At 41.0% G+C, this 20,753-nt stretch overlaps 1 protein-coding gene across 8 annotated transcripts in view; it reads left to right on the top strand.

Annotated features, from left to right (window-relative positions):
- magi1b (membrane associated guanylate kinase, WW and PDZ domain containing 1b) overlaps window positions 1–20,753 on the top strand; it is a 510,580-nt gene that overhangs the window by 176,523 nt on the left and 313,304 nt on the right. The gene's annotated exons all lie outside the window — the stretch shown is intronic.

The raw sequence follows: 20,753 nt of genomic DNA, 5'->3' as shown, positions 1-20,753 counted from the left end.
AATGGCCTTGGTCATGCATGACCAGAAAGACAGCTGTATGAATCTCAGACAACAGTATTTTTATTATCTCTAGAGACCCTCCTCTGAAATCATGCAGGTAGATTTCTACCCCCCACCAAGCCTCACCCCCCAGCCCCAATTCCCCACCCTCAAACTTACACCTCATGCTTGACGTGAAGTTCAACAATCAACAATTTTATTTTTATTAGCTTCATGTGAAGTGAATTCAGTCTCACAATGTAACAATTGTCATGTGAAGAAAGGCCATGCAGGGATCTGTAGTCAAGGACAAAGTGTTTCCACTTAGGGAGACCAGAACATGCTGTGTGGGGGGGGGGGGGGGGGGGGGGGGGGGGTGGCCACACATATATATAAGCTAATAAATCTAGTAGGGATTTCATGAGAAAGATCTTTACCCAGAGAGTGGTAAGAATGTGGAACATGCTGTCTCCAGGAGTAATTTAGGTGAACAGGGCAGATGCATCGCAAGGGAAGCTGGGTAAATACATGAGCGAGGAAAGAATAGGGGTAGATAATGAGGAGTAGGAGGAGCCTCATGTGGAGCATGAACTATTTGAGCTGAATGGCATGTTTCTGTGCTGGAAATTCTGTATAAATTCTATATAAAGCAAGCCTCTAAAAGAAAATTATAAAGATTTGGATTTTATAGCTGATAAAAATGCTAGTGCCTTACACTGCAGGTTGTTCTGTTATGTGGTTGCCATCTTTTGTTGACTGGAGAGATCCCCCAGTGAGATGGCTAACCTGTTAATCAGTGGTGTTGGTCCACTTGAACAGTGAATACAGGAATATCCAAATGTTATTCCAGATATAGGGAATTTATCCAGGTATAAAGAGCTGCAAATCCTATAAACATTTCAACTTATTTCAAATAGATGTTAATACATCCTTAAAAACTTCATTATAAACTGTAGCACAAAATAGGTCTGTGGTGTAACTCACATAGCTAGGCAGTGAAGGATAGAACTGGAACCTAGTTTTTATACACTTATAAACTTTAATTTGCAGAGACACACATTATATATTGTTCATTTCCAACCAACAGCCATGCATTCACCCTGTTTCTACATATATGAGCAAAGGTTAGTCCACAATTAATGCCCAACAGCTGAATGCAAACACAGGGAAAAATTTTCCCCCGTCATAGGGGGAAGTACGGGATTGGTGCCCCCAATTGGGGGCGCGCTGCCATTTTAAGTTGGCGGGTCAATTAAGGCCCGCTCAGCATGATGTCCGCTCGAAGTGCTAAGCACTCCCTGTGCGGGCGGTGGGGGGGGAAATCCCTCAGCCAGGAGTGCGCTCTTTCGCGCATGCACGTGAAAGAGCGCACCGATCTCCCTGAGGCTAAATGCTGCCTCAGGGAGATCAGCTCAGATTTAAAACTTTAAATAAAAGGGTTTAAAAAATTTCCCTGCCATGTCCCCTCATGTGGCACTGACAGATAAGTTGGGACATGTCCATAACTTTTATTGAACAATGTGATAAAAGTTTAAAGACCCTCATGAAACCTCATCCCGCCCGTGGATGAGGTTTCATGTTTTTTATGAAGCCTGCCAGGGCTCCCAGCCTGCCCGCCAGCCTTAAGGTTGGACAGGCAGGTCCATTAACGATCTTAAATAGTTTTTAATGGCCTCAATAGGCCATTGACAGATCAGCGGGTGAGCAGCTGACTTGGCTGCGCCCCCGCCGACCTGAAAATGGAAATTACGCGGGGTGACGTTGCGAGTTCCGCCTGACGTCATCCCACGTCATTTTAGGCGTCGTTGAGTGGGCCCCACTCCTGCTCGCTGACCGCAGTTCCTGCCCACAATTATTATACAATTAACATCCTGTTGGGACTAATTTTTACATTTAAAAAAAAATGTGCACTGTGAATTCTCGGTTCTGATCCTTGCCTTTCAAAATGAAAAGTTTGGATCTGTTGGACATGAAGCCTGGTCCTTCTGCACTTCCAGCAGCAAAATATATGTTCGACACATGCACTGAGATTATGCATCTATGCACACATACTCTAGGATAGAGCACCCTCGTGTGGCCAAATATTTGTTATATGGTTTTTAAAGAAAATACAATGGAAGCTCATTCATTTGGAAAGTTTAGCATGTTTTGAAGTAAAATCTTAATAGCCTCTTCAATGACATTCCTAAAATAATTCATTTTGTAGTTGTTTAAAAGTTGCATTTGAACATTAAAATATGACATTTTTGAGCGCAGCTACTGGAATGGATTGTTTAGAATGCAATTTGAAAGTCAGACACATTACTTCAGATAGGTTTCATTCTCAATTATTTTAACAAGAGAGAAGGAAGAAAAGGACTTCCACAATGATACAAAATTGTATCATTTCAGGCTTGATGTTGATTAACAAAATAACCTGAAACTCAGCACTTGTTAGATTCAATTGTAATATCCTGACTCTCAGCTGATTCTTCACTGGGCTGTCTTAGCATATTTGCAGCCTATATTTTATGCCCCTGTCTGAAATCCTTGCCTGTTAAAGATTAACTCAGGAGATTTTTATCTTACACTCTTTGGTTTACGCTTTGCAAGAGATGCATAATTTCATGATATACTTGCAGGGAAAGCCCCTGTTGTTTCCACCACCACCATCCACACGCACGCGCGCACACGCACACACACACACACTCTTACATATTTACTGACACGCACGTAAAGCAGAAGTTTGATGTGGTGGGTCGAACCTAGATTTCACCATTTTCTCATGCATTGTTTTTGAGTTGCAGTTTGTCACAGCATTCTCTGAACAATCTTTTTTTTAAAGAACCTTTTTGGAAAACAAAATTTACTTCAAATGATGCTTGAATAGTTTTGGGTGGATTCCATAAAGTTAAACAAGGGCTTCAGTTTTCTATCCTTAACCATTTGCTGAGGGCAATTCATGGTGGGGTGTATCTTGAACACTGTTGTGGCTGCAGAATGGGAGCTACCAGTCATGGTCTGGAGGATTGACTGGTCAGTCAGCTCAGAGCCAGCCTCATTTATTGTTTTTCCTTTAAGTCAATTCCCAGTAAGTTACATGCTCTTTACTGCAGTGACTGGGGTTGACAACCTGCTTTATATTCTGATACCGCATACTCCTATCCATTTTGAACATTGATCAGTTATGCCAAGAAGAGCTTAACTTGAATTGTATATTACGAACTTATGGAACAGCACATAGCGTTCTGTTTTGGTTCCAGGGATCAATGTATGTTTCAGTTCTTATTTAAATTTGCGATGTTTTGCTAATCAGTGCCCACTTGCTGTCACCACCGCAAGAATTGTTGTGTATTGATATGGTCTATTCATTTGGGACTTTGCTGAAGACAAGATCAGGCTTAAAACCATGATTGATTAGAATGTTCTATGGAAATGAGCAATGAGAGCAGAATATACAATCAGGATTGTACTTAAGAAAGCAATGTCTCTGCATATTTTCTAACACCAAGCAATGCAAATGTATTGCTGGACACCTAATGAAAGAAGCTGTGTGCCTTAATTCAGCATTGCCAATAGAATTAAAATCTGATGAATCTATTGAGCCTCATCTGCCAAATCCAAATACACTTCCATAATCTAACTTGTCTTTATTTATCTTATTGATTGCAAAATTGAAAATTTAACATGGGATCTGTGTTTTTTTCAGCTTGCGTGTATTTCTGCTGGCTGCAACAATTCTTGATGGGAGGGAGATGAAATAGTTGCATCACTATCTCTGAAGCTAGACTATTGAATTGGTTATCATCATCTTATCACGCCATTTTCTAGATGTCCAGCTCAGAACTATTAGAGTTTGGATTGAGGCTGACTTTTTTGACTGACAGGAAGAAGGAGAGTCCACGGTTATAAAATTCAGATGCCTGGAGCTTGTATTTTCAGCACTAAAGGTGGCACTGCAGTTCCAAAATAACATTTGGGGCACATGTGTACACTTCTGGTGCGGCCAAGCAAGATGTCATTTTGGTGAGGTCATTAGCATCGGCACTGGGGGTATGGGATTACGCGCCAAAGAATGCAGAGTAGGCAGGTCATAACCTTAGTCAGTGTGTAATGTTGATTTGATTGTAGTGGTACCATTTTCAACTGCAAGTGGCCTTACAGAGAAATGTGGCACAGTTCTGGCCTTAGAAGATCGAATTTTTTACTGCAGCACCTTGGCATGGATGGTAGCAGTCTACACTGGCTGGCTGAGAGGTAACAGCCCGAGCACTGGTGGAGAGGCTGTGGTGAGAGAATAAATGCTGTCACCCTGAGAGGCGTTAACAGGCTTGTGTTCCACAGAGCCACTGCCACTCCCCTGCAGCAGCACCTCAACCATCCTAGTAATCTACCAGCAGACAGGTTGTTGGACTGCTGAAAGAATCTACCAGCCCCTTTGAGAAATGGTACCTACAGCCATGATGATAGCTGCTTGACCATGCACAGCAACGATCAGCCCTTCCATGCCAACAAGCTGAGTTTGTAGGACTTCAGTCTGATCGTCCACTGTAACATTCAAATACTGAGTAGCTTCTTTCTTGTGGAATTGGTCATCACTTCCATGGTGGAAGAGGTTCTAATCTCTGAGCAAGATTTTAGCCTGATTCCTCCATGCTCCTTGATAAGGACAGCGCTTTCAGATAGGCTTGCCGACACACCAAACATTTCATTATGCATGCGCATCAGCCCTTTTTTCAGTATGTCGCCCTCATCCCCATCCTTATCTATAGAAGAACTTGTGTATGGCCTCACCCTCTGGGGATCAGGTGCCTGCCCAACTCTATCCCCTTTGCTAGCTGCAGGAAACTTGTGCCTAGTATCTCACTTTGTGTGGATCCCATCTCTAAGCTAACCTCTAAAGGATGCATCCTGTCAGTTTCTGAGCTGGTGGCGGTAAGTCTGAGAGGGAATGATGGTGTTTCTCCATTAGCAATCCCAGTCTCTTCCTCCTCTACCATTTCTTGTGAGGGGCAAAGGGAAAGCAGGATATGCATGCTTTAGACTATCTGCAGCTTGTACATCAGGGGATGAGGGGGAAGTGGGAAATGAGAAGGAGGATTAGGTATAAGCATAGCATCACCTTCACTGGTTTCGGCTGCGTCACTGGCTGTGGCCTCAGTAATGGCTGCTCCAATGATGGTCAGCATGATCGGATTGAGGACATTAGCCATTCCTACCCTTTGGCTCCCACCAGCTACCTGCGGTTATGCACCAACCTTGTCCCACTAGAAAGAGTGACGTGTGTCAGTGAGTGTGATGCAAGCCGTTTGGGTGATGAAGCTGCCATGGTTGAATAGCTGGTAGTGTGTGCAAGCTGGGAAATGTGGGTGTGAGTTTGCAGCAGTGCTAAGTGCGTGAGGGTGAGGTGAAGCTATGAATATGAGGTATGTGTCTTGGTTAATAGAGATTGTAGTATGCAAGGGTCGGGGGTGGTGAATTGAGTAGTGTGTGAGACAAGTGGTTCAGTTTTAAGGACATGACATTTGAAGATGCATTCATTGACCTCGACCACTTGTGAGATCAGTAAACTTCTTTCTGCACTGCATCCAAGTCCCCTGGGCTAGGCTGTTCCCACTGCCTTTGCAAAGTTTGTCTGGAGGGCCTTCTAATCCCTTATAGAGGATCTCTCTCCTGTCCACCTCTTGCACCAACAGTTCTGGTGCTGTATTAGAGAATGTTGGAGCGCATTCTCTCCCTTTATATTCACTCATCATGAAGGTCAGACTTTCTTCCCCAGCTACTTCGAGCACCTGCTGCAGCCAGATTTGACTCGCCTTTAAACAGTGCAGACTAGCTTTAAGTAGTGCAGGCTAGCTCTAAGTGGTGTACTATCCTTGAATGATCTTGGATCAGCTAATGAGGTGTGCAGCCACTCAGCAGTGGGTTTCATACTAGGCTGCACACTACTAGAATTTAAATGAACAGGCAGCATGAAATTTGTGTGTTGCCTGCATCAGGAGGAATAGGCGTAGGTTAATCCTGCATTGTGATCCCTACACTCGTTTTCTGGAACTGTTGTATTTTGCTCCCCATGTGGCTGAACTGTTGGGGCTGTAGATCAAGCTGACATCATCTTGAAATATATGAATGAAGATTCTTCAGAATTCTGAAGTTGATTATATTTCTGTAGGAGGCTGGCAGTCTTCATGTTCAAGACAAGTTTATGATGGTGGGTCAGTGAAGGAAGTACTGACAGCCTTGGCTGGAAAGTACCAATGGGTATGCGGGGGTAGACTGTGCAGGGGCATATCTCTAAAAGCTGATGCAAACTGGTTCAATGTCTATCAAGTATTTTGTCTTATTTTAGTAATGACAAGCAGAACACAAACCATGAGTCACCAGATTAAAGAGACTCACCCCATCAATCTCGATCCTGTGTTCTTTTTGGAGATCTCTTGTTGCATTTATAACTTGCTTTAATATTAATGTTAGTTAATTCAGATTCTAATTGTGTGGGAAAGTGGCTCCTGGCATTTACACTGCAAGATCTGGTGCTCTAGTCCTAGCAACAAATTGGTGGATCCAGTTTTTGAGGGCCAACAGCTGCTGCCAGATTTAGTAATGTAAATGCTGGGAGTTGGCTCAAGGGCATCAATCTCCAAGAATCCAAATTAGGCTGATAGAACGTGGGCCCATAACAATGGTGCTGTTGAGGTACAGCCGGGATGGGGCTGTGCAATATGACATTAAACGACTGAAGTAAAGAGATGATTAAAATAATTATATTGACATAGGGAGAATCTATTCCTCTGATCCCCTGCCCACCTTCTGTTTTCACCTGTTTCTCTCAGGTTAGAATTGACACTGACTGACCTATATATTTTTTTTGGAAAAACAAGACAGAACAAAACTATCCCCAGTTGGCACAACATGTAATAAAGTTGCACCCGCTGAAACCAGGCGTATCTAAGCATACCATACAATGTGGCTGTGCATTGCTTGAGCTGCTGTTTATCACCCAGGCAGAGCTATGCAATTAGTTTAGTAGACAGCAGTACAACTCAGGGCCAACAGTGTCCAATCATTTCCCTGGGAATAAATCCTGATATAAGTTCAGACAGCTAGAGAAAAGCACCCACCTCAATTGTTTGTGAAAGGGAAGAGCATGAAATTATTTCCCTCCCACCTGCCATTGCCCATTGTAGGATTTGCAGGGCTAATTAGAGACATTTTGTTTTAGCTCCGCGAGGCTCAACCACCTCAAATGTAATTAGGCCTCGGTAACCAAATGTTTAATGTGGTGATGGCAGATGGCAGCCTGTTGTTTTCACAGTAAGATACAGTCAGTCAGATATTTCAGCAGAAACTGTGGGTTGGGTTTTCTCTGGGAGCTGAACCCTGTCGTTAGGCTGAAACCTGGGTCAGAAGCCCATGCTGTGTGGGAAATGCTTGCACAAAGTCATTCTCCCGAGGGTGGTCAATTAATTGCCAGAGAGGAGGCTTACCATTGAATTAGGCATGATGGGCAGGCTCTCGAAGCTGGAGGGCCAATCAGAGGCCTTTCAGCTTGAAAGGAGCTGCAGGCTTCAATGGAAGTTAAATAGGAGAGAGGGCACTTCAAAGTGGAGCCACCTGGTCGCCAATCTTTTTAAACCTCGCATTAAAAATTGGCTTTAGCAGTCAGGCCACATTGTGGGTGGGGGTAGATTGTATCGGGCAGCTCTTGGCTGCTCCAGCATCCAGACAAGCTCTAGGCCTGCCTGGAGCACTGACCTCTACCCTGGTCCGTTATGGTTAAACTGGCTCCTGCCACCTGCATATTTGGAGGCTGAGTGGCAAATCTCAATTGGCCTCTTTTAATTGGCCTTAATAGGCTGATAACGACCTTCATTGGCTACTGCATGCAGGCAAGTAGCCATGCCAACCAACCCCCCCACCCCCCCCTGCTTTAATGGCCCTGTGGTAGGATGGAGCTGGAGAACCCACACATGGGCTGGTGGCACTGTTTTTGAGCTCCTGCCTGCCTCCAATCCTGGCCCCAGCGCGGCCTATCCAAATCAAACCTGTGTTTTGGGACAGCCTTTGTGTCCTATATAGCAAGTGTGATACAAATGCCAATCATTTTTGATTATTGCTGGTAAAAGAGAGATTTTTTGTTGAAGCTTTTCATCTTGCACTCATCAGGACAGTTTTCAAGAATACCAACATAAGGGAAACAACAGATTTATACTGTATGAGAAGAGGGTGCTGATTGGTTGGTAAGTGGACTCTGACACCATGTATGCCCAGATAGATGGTGTTGCCATGGGACCCCCTCTAGGCGCAGCTCTTGCAAACGTCTTTGTTGGGTCCCATGAGAAATGTGTCTTCGACGGAATGACACCTAGCTTCCTACCCCTCGCATATTTCTGATATGTGGATGATACGTTTGCTATATTCAAATCCGCAGCTGCATGTAATAATTTCCTTACATGTCATGTTCGGCTGAATCCTGCACTCAAATTCACCTTTGAAATGGAGCAGTCAAATGAACTGCCTTTCCTTGATGTACTAGTTGAGAAACCTGCCAGGGGATTCACTACCACGGTCTACTGCAAGTCTACCTCACTGTTTAATATTACAGTTCCACGCGCTATAAGATTGGCCTTATCAGCAACTTTGTAAATTGGACCCGAGCCATTTGCTCAACATGCAAGCTTGGTGCTGTAATAAGGCAGTTCAAAGGCACCCAGCAGGATAATGGCTACCCTGATCAAATCATTTCATGCTGTATATCACGTGAACTCATGAATGGGCCTAAGGCTGTCACTTTCAGCACTAAAAGTGCCCAGTCTACCTCAGATTACCCTGTAAGGGCAAGGTATCTCAAAATTTTGAGCAACAGGTGAAGCTCGCTGTTTCAGGCTGCTACCCTATTCAAGGGTATTCGATGTTCCAGAAAAGGAGGTGGGGTAGCTTTGTTACTAAAGGAAGGTATCAGTGCGGTGGTGAGTAGTGATATAGGTGCAGTCGATCGTGATGTGGAATCAGTTTGGGCGGAAATAAGGAATAGCAAGGGGAAGAAGTCGGGGTGGGAGTCGTCTGTAGGCCTCCGAAGAGTTGCCTCACTGTGGGGCAAAGTATAAATTGGGAAATAATGGAAGTGTGTAAAAAGGGTGCTACAATGTCATGGGTGATTTTAAGCTGCATATTGACTGGACAAATCAGATTGACAGGGGTAACATGGAAGACAAATTTGTAGAGTGCATCAGAGATTGTTGCTCAAAGCAATACGTTGCAGAACCTACCCGGGAACAGGCTATTTTAGATCTAGTAATGTGTAATGAGGTAGGATTAATAAGAGATCTCGTAATTAAGGATCCTTTAGGGGATAGTGATCACAACATGGTAGAATTTCAAATGCAGTTGGAGGGCAAGCAGCTCGGGTCTCAAGCCAGTGTCCTCAACTTAAATAAGGACAATTACAGAGGTATGAGGAAAGAGTTGGCTAAAGTGAGCTGGAAAATAGACTAAGGGGAAGGACAGTGGATGAGCAGTGGCAGACATTTAAACAGATATTTCATAATGCTCAGCAAAAAATTATCCTGGTCAAAAAGAAGGACTCAATGGGAAAGATGGACCACCCGTAGTTAAAAAAGACAGTCAAGGAGTGTATCCAATGAAAAACTAAGGCATACAAAGCGGCGAAAACCAGTGGTAAGCCAGAGGATTGGGATTTTTTTAGGAACCAGTAGCAGATGACTAAAAAACTAATAAAGAGAGAGAAAATTCATTACGAAAGTAAATTGGCAAGAAATATAAAAACTAACAGCAAGAGCTTCTACGGGTACATAAAAAGAAAGAGAGTGGCTAAAGTGAGCGTGGGACCCTTGGAGGATGTGACTGGAGACTTGATAACGGGGAACAGGGAAATGGCAGATAATTTAAACCAATATTTTGCATTGGTCTTCATGGTGCAGGACACTATCAACATTCCAAAGATATCAGATAAGGAAGAAGCTAATGGGAAGAAAGATCTTGTAATAGTCTCTATCACTAGGGACAACGTATTTGACAAACTAATGGGCCTAAAGGCAGGCAAGTCACCAGTACCTGTTGGCCTGCATCCAAGCGTTTTAAAGGAAGTGGCTGCAGAGCTAGTGGAGGCATTGGTTGAAATATTCCAGAACTCACTGGATCCTGGGAGGGTCCCAGCCGATGGGAAAACTGCTAATGTGATGTCCCTGTTCAAGAAGGGAGGAAGACAAAAAGCAGGAAACTATAGGCCAGTCAGCTTCACATCTGTCATTAGGAAAATGCTAGAGTCCATTATTAAGGAAGAAATAGCAGGACATTTAGAAAAGATTAACGCAATCAAACAGAGTCAACATGATAAAAGCAAAAAACTGCGGATGCTGGAAATCCAAAATAAAAACACCTGGAAAAACTCAGCAGGTCTGGCAGCATCTGCGGACAGGAGCACAGTTAACGTTTCGAGTCCGAATGACCCTTCAACAGAACTAAGTAAAAATAGAGTCAACATGATGTTGTGATAGGGAATTTGTGTTTGACAAATTTGTTAGAGTTCTTTGATGATATAACAAGCAGAGTTCATAAAGGAGAACTGGTAGCTGTAGTGAATTTGGATTTCCAGAAGGCATTTGATAAGATGCCACATAAAAGGTTATTGCACAAGATAGGAGAGATCACAGTATTGGGAGTTATGTATTAGCATGAATTGAGGATTGGTTAACACACAGAAGACAGTCGGGATTAATGGGTCTTTTTCAGGTTGAAAAGATGTAACTAGTGGAGTGCCACAAAGATCAGTCCTAAGGCCTCAATTATTTACTAACTCTATATTAATGACTTGAAGGAAGGGGCAGAGTGTAATGTATCCAAATTTGCTGATGATACACAAATAGGTGGGAGGGCATGTTGTGATGAGGACATAAGGAATTTGCAAGGGGAAAAGACAGGTTGAGTGAGTGGGCAAAAACTTGGCAGATGGAGTTTAATATAGGAAAGTGTGAGGTCATGCACTTTGGTAGGAAAAATCAAAAGGCAGACTATTATTTAATCAGAGAGAGACTCCAAAAAAGTGCAGCACCGAGGGATCTGGATGTTCTCGTGGATGAAACACAAAATGTTAACATGCAGATGCAGCAAGTAATTAAGATGAGAAATGGAATCTTGGCCTGTATTGCTAAGGGATTGGAGTTTAAAAATAGGGAAGTCTTGTTACAACTGTACAGGGTTAGTGACACCACACCTGGATTACTGTGTACAGTTTTGGTCCCTGGTATTTAAGAAAGGATATACTGGCATTGGAGGCAGTTCAAAAGAGACTCACTAGGCTGATTCCTGGGATGAAGGGATTAACTTATCAAGAATGGCTAAGCAGGTTAGGTCTTTATTCATTGGAGTTTAGAAGAATAAGGGGTGATCTCACTGAAACGTACAAGATTCTGAGGGGGCTTGACAGGGTAGCTGTTGAGAAGATGTTTCCACTAGTGGGGGAATTTCTAACTAGGGGACATAATTACAGAATACTCATTTAAAACTGAGATGCGAAGGAATTTCTTTGAGGGTAGTGAATGTCTGGAATTCTCTATCCCAGAGAGTTATGGAGGCTAGATCACTGAAAGTATTTAAAGAGGAGGTAGATAGATTTTTGAAATACCGGGGACCTGAGGGCTATGAGGGGCTGACATGAAAGAGAAGTTGAGGCCTGGGGCAGATCAGCCATGATCTTATTGAATGGTAGGGCAGGCTTGAGGGGCTGAATGGACTACTCCTGCTCTTATTTCTTATGTTTTTATACCTTACTATGCAGTAGCAACATGAGTGGTATTCGCCACTAACGGGATGCTGCTGTCAAGCCAAAAAGACATTCTACCTATCAGACAAGTGGGTAATGTGGTATATGAATTTCAGTGCCAGTGTGATGCTAGGTATGTAGGCCGTACATCCCAAAGATGGGTGGATTGTATCTAGCAGCATGTCTGTTATGACACAGCAGTTGCTAAAGGCTGAGTTGTTTAAATCCCAGAGGGAAACTTGAACAATTGTCATAACCTATATTTTTAATTGGAATGTTCGAGATGCAGCTCTGAATTCAGGGATAAAGCCACCAAGCTTCAAGGTGTTTTAATATAAAATTAAATTAAACATTTATTAATTCAACAACAAATTAAACACATACACATGTCTACAAATTACTACTGTAATAACTTTTAAACAAATCCCCAAGTAAATCTTCACCAAGGCAACAATAACCCATAGACTTTAAACAGACACCAGGCAAAGCAGATTTATTTGACCTTACGAATTCAAAATGAGGTGCCTTGCATTGGTTCCTTTGCAGATTCAGTTGTAGGCTTACAGGCTGGTCAGGTCTTAAATGTCTCTACTCACACACACAAACTCCTTTCTGTTTATACCTAGCTTCCCTTTTGTATGTAAATTTTCCATTGTATGATGAAGTTTTTTAATTTTATCTCTCCTAACAATAAACCCTGTCATTCCACCAATTTTATTAGTAAGCTGAAAAAAATAAACACATTGCTTGGTGTCTTCTAGCAAGGTGCAAGATTTCACCCTTTTGAATGGTTTATTCAACAAATGCAAATGTCCTATATACTTGCTATCCTTACTTATTGTTTACTCAATTACCATCTCAAACTACTATACGTCAAAGCACCCAGACTAGCTAGCTTTAATCCAACTAAGTCACACACACACACACACACACAGACAGACACGGACCCTACTACAATTCCAATTTAACAATAATTTCCAATAACATTATAGACATTAATATCTCTTCATGACATCCCCCTGCCTATTGAAAAATGAACCATCATAATTTTAAAAGACGGCTTCATTTTTTAATAACCCATCTCACACTATCTCCTATACTTATTAGACTATTACATTACCAGATGCGTGCATTAACATAATAATATAAATACACAAGTCATTGATATCAACAGAAATCATTCCAGTTCAGTGTCCAGGTTTTTTTTAAATGTCCAATCTTTCTTTTAAGCTTCAAACTCTTGATAATGTATCTGCGAACAGATTTTCTCTACCAGCAACATGTATAATCTGTAAATTAAATGGTTGTAATAATAGACTCCACTTGAAAAGTCTTGCACTTTGCGTCAAAATTTATCCAAAAGCTTCAAAGAATTGTGGTATGTATAAACCATTGTTTCTGATGAATTGCTTGCAACATAAATTTCAAAATGCTGCAAAGCTAACACCAAACCTGAAGTTTCTTTTTCGATCATTGAATATCTTCACTGTTGTAAATTCAGCTTCCGTGAAAAACACCCTATCGGTTTTTCAACTCATGTCATGTGTGGCCCAAATGCCTATATCGCTTGCATCAACAGCCAGCTTAAATTGCTTGGCATAATTGGGTATTGCCAAAACTGGCGTTGTTGTTAATACAGTTTTCAAACTATCAAATGACTTCTGACACTCCAATGTCCATTGAAACTTCTTGCTCTTTTTTAATAGTTCAATCAGTAGAGCAACCACACTGCTAAAATTTGTTTCAAATTTCCACTAAAACCAACTCATGTCCAGAAACCCCAAAACTTCTCAGTTTATTGTAGGCAATGGGAAATCTACGATAACCTTGAATTTCACATCTCTCGGAGCCACTTTAGCAAGTCCAGTGGTATGGACTAAATACATAGCTTATGTTTTGCAAATTCACTTTATCCAAGTTCATTACCAAATTAACTTCATGTAATTAAGTAAATAATTCTTACAGATTCTGTAAATGCTCCTCCCACATCTGACTGAAAACTATTAAATCATCAATATAAACAGCACAATTGGTTAGACATGGAAATACTTTGTCAGTCTTTGAAATCTCGCAGGTGCATTCTTCATACTAAATGGCACGACTTTAAACTGATATAGCTTATTTGGTGTCACAAAAACTGGTATCTCCTTTGCTCTTTCCGACAACAGTACCTGTCAATATTCTTTTAGCAAGTCAATCTTTGTGATAAATTTTGATTGTCCAACTTTCTCAATGCAATCTTCCAACCATGGTATAGGATATGAATTTGCTTTTGTCACTGCATTCACCTTTTGATAATCCACACACAGTCTTTGTATTCCATCCGGTTTCAGTACCAGAACAATAGGCAAACTCCAGTTACTGCAACTAGACTCAATTATATTGTTTTGAAGCATAAAATCAATTTATTTTTGTACTTGTGATAACTTTGCTGGATTTAATCTAAAAGGATGTTGCCCTTTTGAAGATGAAACCTGTACAGACACATCATGTATAGCTAAATTTGTCTTTCCCAACTTATTCCCACAAATAGGTTTGTGTGACTGCAATAGCTTTTCCAAATCACTTTGACACTTGTTTGGAAGGCAGCTCAATATTTCACTTAAATTTTCAAGTGCCCCCTCATTATCCAATTTGATTAGAGGAAAATCAATTTCAGAATCTTGCACTTCTACCTCTTTCTCATCATCAACCATCACTAATACCTCTTTTTGTTCCTCTTCCCTGTGAAAGTACTTTTTAAGCATGTTTACATGACACACCCTCTGCTTCTTTCTTCTATCTGGAGTATTTATTAAATAATTTACTTCACTCAATTTCTTTTCAATCTTGTAAGGTCCACTAAACGTCGCATTTAATGAATCACCCAGAACTGGTAACAAAACTAGTACTTTCTCTCCAGAAACCAAACTGCGAGCTTTAGCTTTCTTATCTGCTTTCACTTTCATCACTTGCTGTGATATCTCTAAATGTTCCCTAGCCAACTCACATGCTCTGTTCAACCTTTCCCTGAAATTTGATACGTAATCCAGGAGAAAAGTTTCTGAATCTTGGCCCACCAATTTCTCATGAATCAATTTCAGTGGTCCCCTTACCTCATGAACATAAACTAGTTCAGAAGGACTAAAACCAGTCGATGCTTTCGGAGTGTTTCTAATAGCAAATAATAAGAATGGATTTCCTGTATCCAAATCCTGTGGATAATCCTGATAGCATGCTCTCATCATAGTTTTTTAAAGTTTGATGCCATCTTTCCAAAGCTCCTTGTGAATCCGGATGATAAGCTGTTGACTTAAACTGTTTTATCCCCAAACTGTTCATTACTTCCTTAAACAGTTGTGACATAAAATTTGACCCCTGATCTGATTGTATTTCCTTAGGTAAACCATACCTTGTGAAAAAATTAGTTAACTTCTCCATAATCATCTTGGTTGTAATATTTCTTCAAGGTATCACTTCAGGATTATTGTCAGTAAGTACTGATTTCCACTTTTAGTCTTAGGGAGGGGATCTACGCAAACAATTATGGCCCTAGTAAAACGCTGGTATTAAATGCTGGTATTGGGACTAAAGGTGCTGGCTTAATCACCGCTTGTGGTTTCCCCGTCACCTGATGTGTGACAGGTTCTACAGAATTTAACTACATCTCTATTCAATCCTGGCCAAAAAAAATACCTCTGTATCTTTTCCTGTGATTTTCTAATTCCTAAATGACCCCCCATTGGAATCTTATGAGCAACTCTCAGAACCTCATTTCTATATCCTAATGGGATAACAATCTGATGCACCTCATACCAGCTTTCACTGGCTGAAACATGGTCCGGCCTCCATTTTCTCATCAAAATATCACGCTTAAGATAATAACATACTGGAATACATTTTGCTTCTGTTTCTTAGTAAGCTACCTGATACAACAGTTTTAATTACAAATCATTTTTCTGTAACTCCACTAACCTCCTTGAGTTAAATACTTTAGCTGAATTGTCCTGTAGCCTTTCCTTCTGAACAATGTTATCAGAGTCCCAGCTAATTGGATGTTGACCCTTTCTTCCTGCCTTTGAACTGCCTGCCCTTCTTGTTTTTCTTGTTTCAACCTGTGTGCCTATGATCCCATTATCACACAATCTGGAAACAATCCAGGATGCTCTTTCTGTAAAACCTCTCTTGAAACAACTTCTACAGGCTGCTCAACTGCCATAGGTATCACCCACATCTGTGACCCAGCTATATCATTACCCAAAATAAATTGAACAACTGCAATGGGCAATTTTTCATCTACTCCAACAATAACTTCATCTGCCTTCCATTTGCTCTTTAAATTTATCTTCCACAAGGGGATAGGTATAGCATCTCCACTTATTATCACCCCTCTGAACAACAAATATCACTATCCCACAACAGTAAGGATTGATTAGCCCCTGTGTCTTGTAAAATTTTAACCTCTTTACCTACTCCATCCTGTATACATGGAAGTACTTTCCCTTCACACACACAATCTTTAAACATTTCTGCAAGCTGCTCTTCAGAATTCTCTTGGGTAATCTGTGAACACATTCCCAATTCTTTACCTATTGCTGATTCTCCCTCCTTGTACACAAACCATTGGTTCCTCCTGTGCCTGAACCTCAGAGCCCATAGTACTATCACTTCCAGAACTTTTTTGCACACCAATAATTCCAACGGATTTTCCTTGCAATTTCCAACACACTGACTTTGTGTGCCCCACTTTATTCCAATGAAAACATTTCAACTTTTGAATGTCATTTCTACCCTCAGCCCCTTTTTTATTCTGAGAAAAAACTTCCTGGGAATTTCCAGCTACTCCTCTTCCCTGACTCCCCACCTCCCTTTCACCTTCCCACTTTCTATCCTTTTCCGATTTAAAAGGGTGATGAAGAAAAGGATTAGCTCCATGAACTAACTCATAATCACCAGCTATCTCTGCTGCTTGCCTTACCACTTGAACCCTCTGGACTTCCACCTGAGTTTCACTATTGAAGGAATTGAAACTTTAAATTCTTCCAAAACAATTACTTCTCTAAGAGCTGCATATGTTGTCTCTATTTTGATGCCTATATCCACCGGTAAAAATTACTTTGTTTTACTCTCTCAAACTCAATATAAGTTTGCCCGGGCTGTTTTCTCATATTCCTAAATTTCTGCCTGTATGCCTCAGGAACCAACTCATATGCACTCACAATAGCCTTTTTCCCCACATCATAATTTACCGATACTTTTTCAGACAGCGAAGCATGTGCTTCACCCACCAACTTAGAGTGTAACGATAACATCTTGTACTCTTGTGGCCAGTTCATCTGTTTAGCTATCTTCTCAAATGAAATAAGGAATGCTTCAATATCTTTTTCCTCAAACTTTAAAAGAGCTTGTACAAATCTAAACATTTCCCCACTGGGTTTTAGGTTAAAGGTTTCTTCATCATCAGAACTCTCCTCAAAATCTGAGATCTCTAACTTCCAACCTTTTACTCAGGTATTCTCTTCTTTCTCTCTTTCCCTTGCCTCTCTTTCTTTATCCTTCTCTCTTGCCTGAAACTCCAGTTTCAGCTTCCTTTCTTTTTCCTGCCTTTCTGCTTCTTCCCTTTGAAATGTCATTTCCCTGTCCTTTGCTTCTAATTCAAGTTTTTTCAGTTTGTTTGCTTGTTTAAGTTCAAGCGTCTTCATTTGTAATAGAAGTCTCACTACCTCCAGTTGTGACTCACCAGTGTCAGGTAGCACTTCCAACTGTAGATGCTGTGCTATACCTTTAATTATATCTGATTTCAATTAAGCCACACACACACACAGACACAGACCCTACTACAATTCCAATTTAACGATAATTTCCAATATTATTATAGATATAGATATTAATGTCTCCTCACGACAATGTCCCTTCTGCTGTTCACAATGGACAAGGTACAGACCATACTCAATCAGCCCGTGTTTGCAAAACTCAAAACACAATGTCCAACATTAGATGTGATTCTGTGATTGAACAACATTTGCTAAATAATCCTCATTGTGCTAAGAATTACACTGACAGCCAATTTAAGATTGTCAGTCGAGCTCGCAGTGTGGTGCATGTGTGTCTACTGGAAGCTACATTTATTAATACACAGGTCCCTGTTCTTTGCAGACAGAAAGAACATGTACACACATTGTGCCTGTTTCAGCTGAACAAAATAAGTGACAGCCATTCGCGGACTCACTCCACAGGGCAATGCCCTGATCATTCAGAGTCAAGTAGTCTGGTTTAAATTTCAAACAGTGCTTGGCAGTTAATTGTCAATCACCATCAATTGCTGCATTCTTTATGGCAACACCTCTACCAATCATAGTACACTTGCCAACCAATCGGCACTTTTTTCTCATACTGTATAAATTGTTGTTTCCCTTCCATTGTTATTCTTGTGAATTGTCCTGATGAGTGTAGGATAAAAAGCTTTGACAAAAGATGTCCTTTTTCAGCACTATTCAAGTTCTGTATAACCAAATGATCATTTTTGATTGTTATCCTAAAAGCTTTGTAATCTTACATTCCCTAATGGCATAGCTTTTTGATATGAGGTGATCCTTGAATTCTAAATTTACTCCGCCTGTATCCCAGGGCAGATTGAACCAGAGGTGGACAGCTGAACTGGATGGATTGTGATCTTGTACTTGAACAATTGCTCTGTAGTCAATTTTGTAACTTTACTGTCCTGGCTACAGACCTTCCCCAGAGTTGGGCAAAAGTTCATACAGAGCAATGAAGCCAAAATTGCATTGCTTGGTCAGAGTTGAGGGCATGAATGTCCAGAATTGGACTGGCAGCAGTTGTTTTAATTTTTCTGGCTGCTGGCATTTTGCCTCCAGGGTCAAGGGTACAGGTTCTTTTCTATTAACCCTGGAGGCATTATGATATAAATGTGATACAACAAATCAATCATCTAGGGTCAGTTGTTGCTATGTTGGTGATCAGCCTCCAATAACAAGCAACTACACATGGCCTAATTTAAAAAAAAGCAGGCATTTTACAACTTTCCTTACCTTGGAGAGTACTGAAGTATTTGAAATACTGTGCTGGTAGCACTAGAGTGAATAATTTCTCTGTCTCCTGCTTGGAGAGTTAGTATGGAGTAGGAATCCACTTGACGCACGCCATTGCACGTGCAAAGCAAGCTTCTAAACCTAGACAAATGATACAGAGGTCATTACATATAAAAGGTGAAAGTGACTTGATATCTTAAATAAATCGATAAAGACATTTACTTTCCCTAACAGCAACATTGTGGAATTAGATTCGGTTTTCTCAGTCAACTTTTTCAAATTACATTTAAACAGGTTTGTTTTCTCATTGAAGTAGTTACATCAAAATGCCTCAAACCATAATCTGAAAGCTAATTGGAAAAACTAGATACTTACTAAGCAGTTGTTGGTTTATGGAATTGTAGTCACAAATAAGGAGGGATGGGATAATTCATGATCTCTGCAAGTGTGAATCGCTTGTTTTGGTCCAGGTCACCAGTCACATCTGGAATACATTCATTCAGAACCACTTATAAATGACTACTCTCCTTATGTCACTGGTAAGACTTCAAAACATCATTTTGGACAAAGTATGGTTTGGCTCGTTTCCATGCTGACAGCCTCCTCTTCTCCATCACCAGTCATACTTCCCCTATTGCTCCTCCTGCTGTTGAGGTATAAGGTATCCTCTGTTGTAATTTGCCTTTAAGGGATTGCAGCATGACAATACAGGAAGAAAGTATGCCATGCTGCAATCCTTAAAGGCATATTACAACATCCTTTACCTTCATTTCCCGAACATAAAACAAGGAATGTCGTCAGCTCTTCAGTACCTTCCATTACTGTAGCACCTTTAAACTCCTAATTTGCCTTCCTCTCCTTCTAGTGTCTGACCCTCAAGTAGGACGTTTTGATACATTAAAGGCAGTATATGCAGAGAAGTTTCAAAGAGGATTTTGAATGTGGGGAAACTGAAAGGATTTAGAAAGACAGACTTTCTTTTATGCAGTGCCTTTGACAACATTAGGATATTCCAAGGCACTTTACAGCCAATTAAGTAGTTGTGAAGTAAACATTGTTATAATGTAGGAAAGCATGGCAAATGATTATGTACACAGCAAGCCTCCACAAGCAACAATCTGATAATGATCAGTTAACCTGTTAATCCCATGTGTTAATCCCATGTCCTCTTCAAAATCGTGCAATGGGGTCTTTTACTTTCACCTGAGAGCATAGATGAGGCCTTTGTTTAATGTTTCATTTGAAAGTTGGCACCTTTGACAGTGCAGGACTCCCTCAGTCCTGCACTGGAGTGTAAACTTGGATTGTGTGCTCATGTTTCTGGAGCAAGACTTATATCCACAAATTTTAAATGCAAGGGTGAGGGTGCTGGCACTTAGCCACAGCTGTCACATGGCAGAAATTTCTTAATGTAGGACAAGATGGTTAAAACTTTTGTCATTGATGGTGAAGGGCAGCATGAATACACAGTGGACCAGAGTTGGAAGTCATAGGACTGGAGGAGTTTGCAAAGATACCTTCACTAACAATTAATTTACAATGTGTATTTTAATGTATCAAAATGTCCCAGTTACCATTCAAGCCCAGGTAGGATCACAGTACTAGGTGTTGCAGCCCACTATGTTCAGTCTCCGGTATTAACCTTGTAAATAATATTTAGTGAGGCATTGTTGAAGGCATGAAGACTGTTGTAGAGTGAACATAGTGGGTGGTTCTGGCAGCAAGCTTAAATTGCACCAGCCATCAGTAATCAAGTGTGGCTGGTTTCTCAAGTGAAGGCGCTGTTCATGCCCAGGAATATACCTCAACTCCCACCATCGGAATGGAATGATGCCTCTTACTGTACTGAAATGAATTTTTTCCTGTTGCACATCAGCTAACCTTGTAACCTTTCTGAGTGAGACTGCCAAGTTTGTTCCAATTTGTGGTTAGTTCCTTACTTGGTCTGAGGTGTGGTTGATTCTCGACTGTGGGTTACACCCAAT

Source organism: Carcharodon carcharias, chromosome 7, assembly GCF_017639515.1.
Source record: "Carcharodon carcharias isolate sCarCar2 chromosome 7, sCarCar2.pri, whole genome shotgun sequence".
Taxonomy (NCBI): domain Eukaryota; kingdom Metazoa; phylum Chordata; class Chondrichthyes; order Lamniformes; family Lamnidae; genus Carcharodon; species Carcharodon carcharias.
The sequence above is the reverse complement of the archived record's forward strand: the minus strand, read 5'-3'. Positions and strand labels throughout refer to the sequence as shown.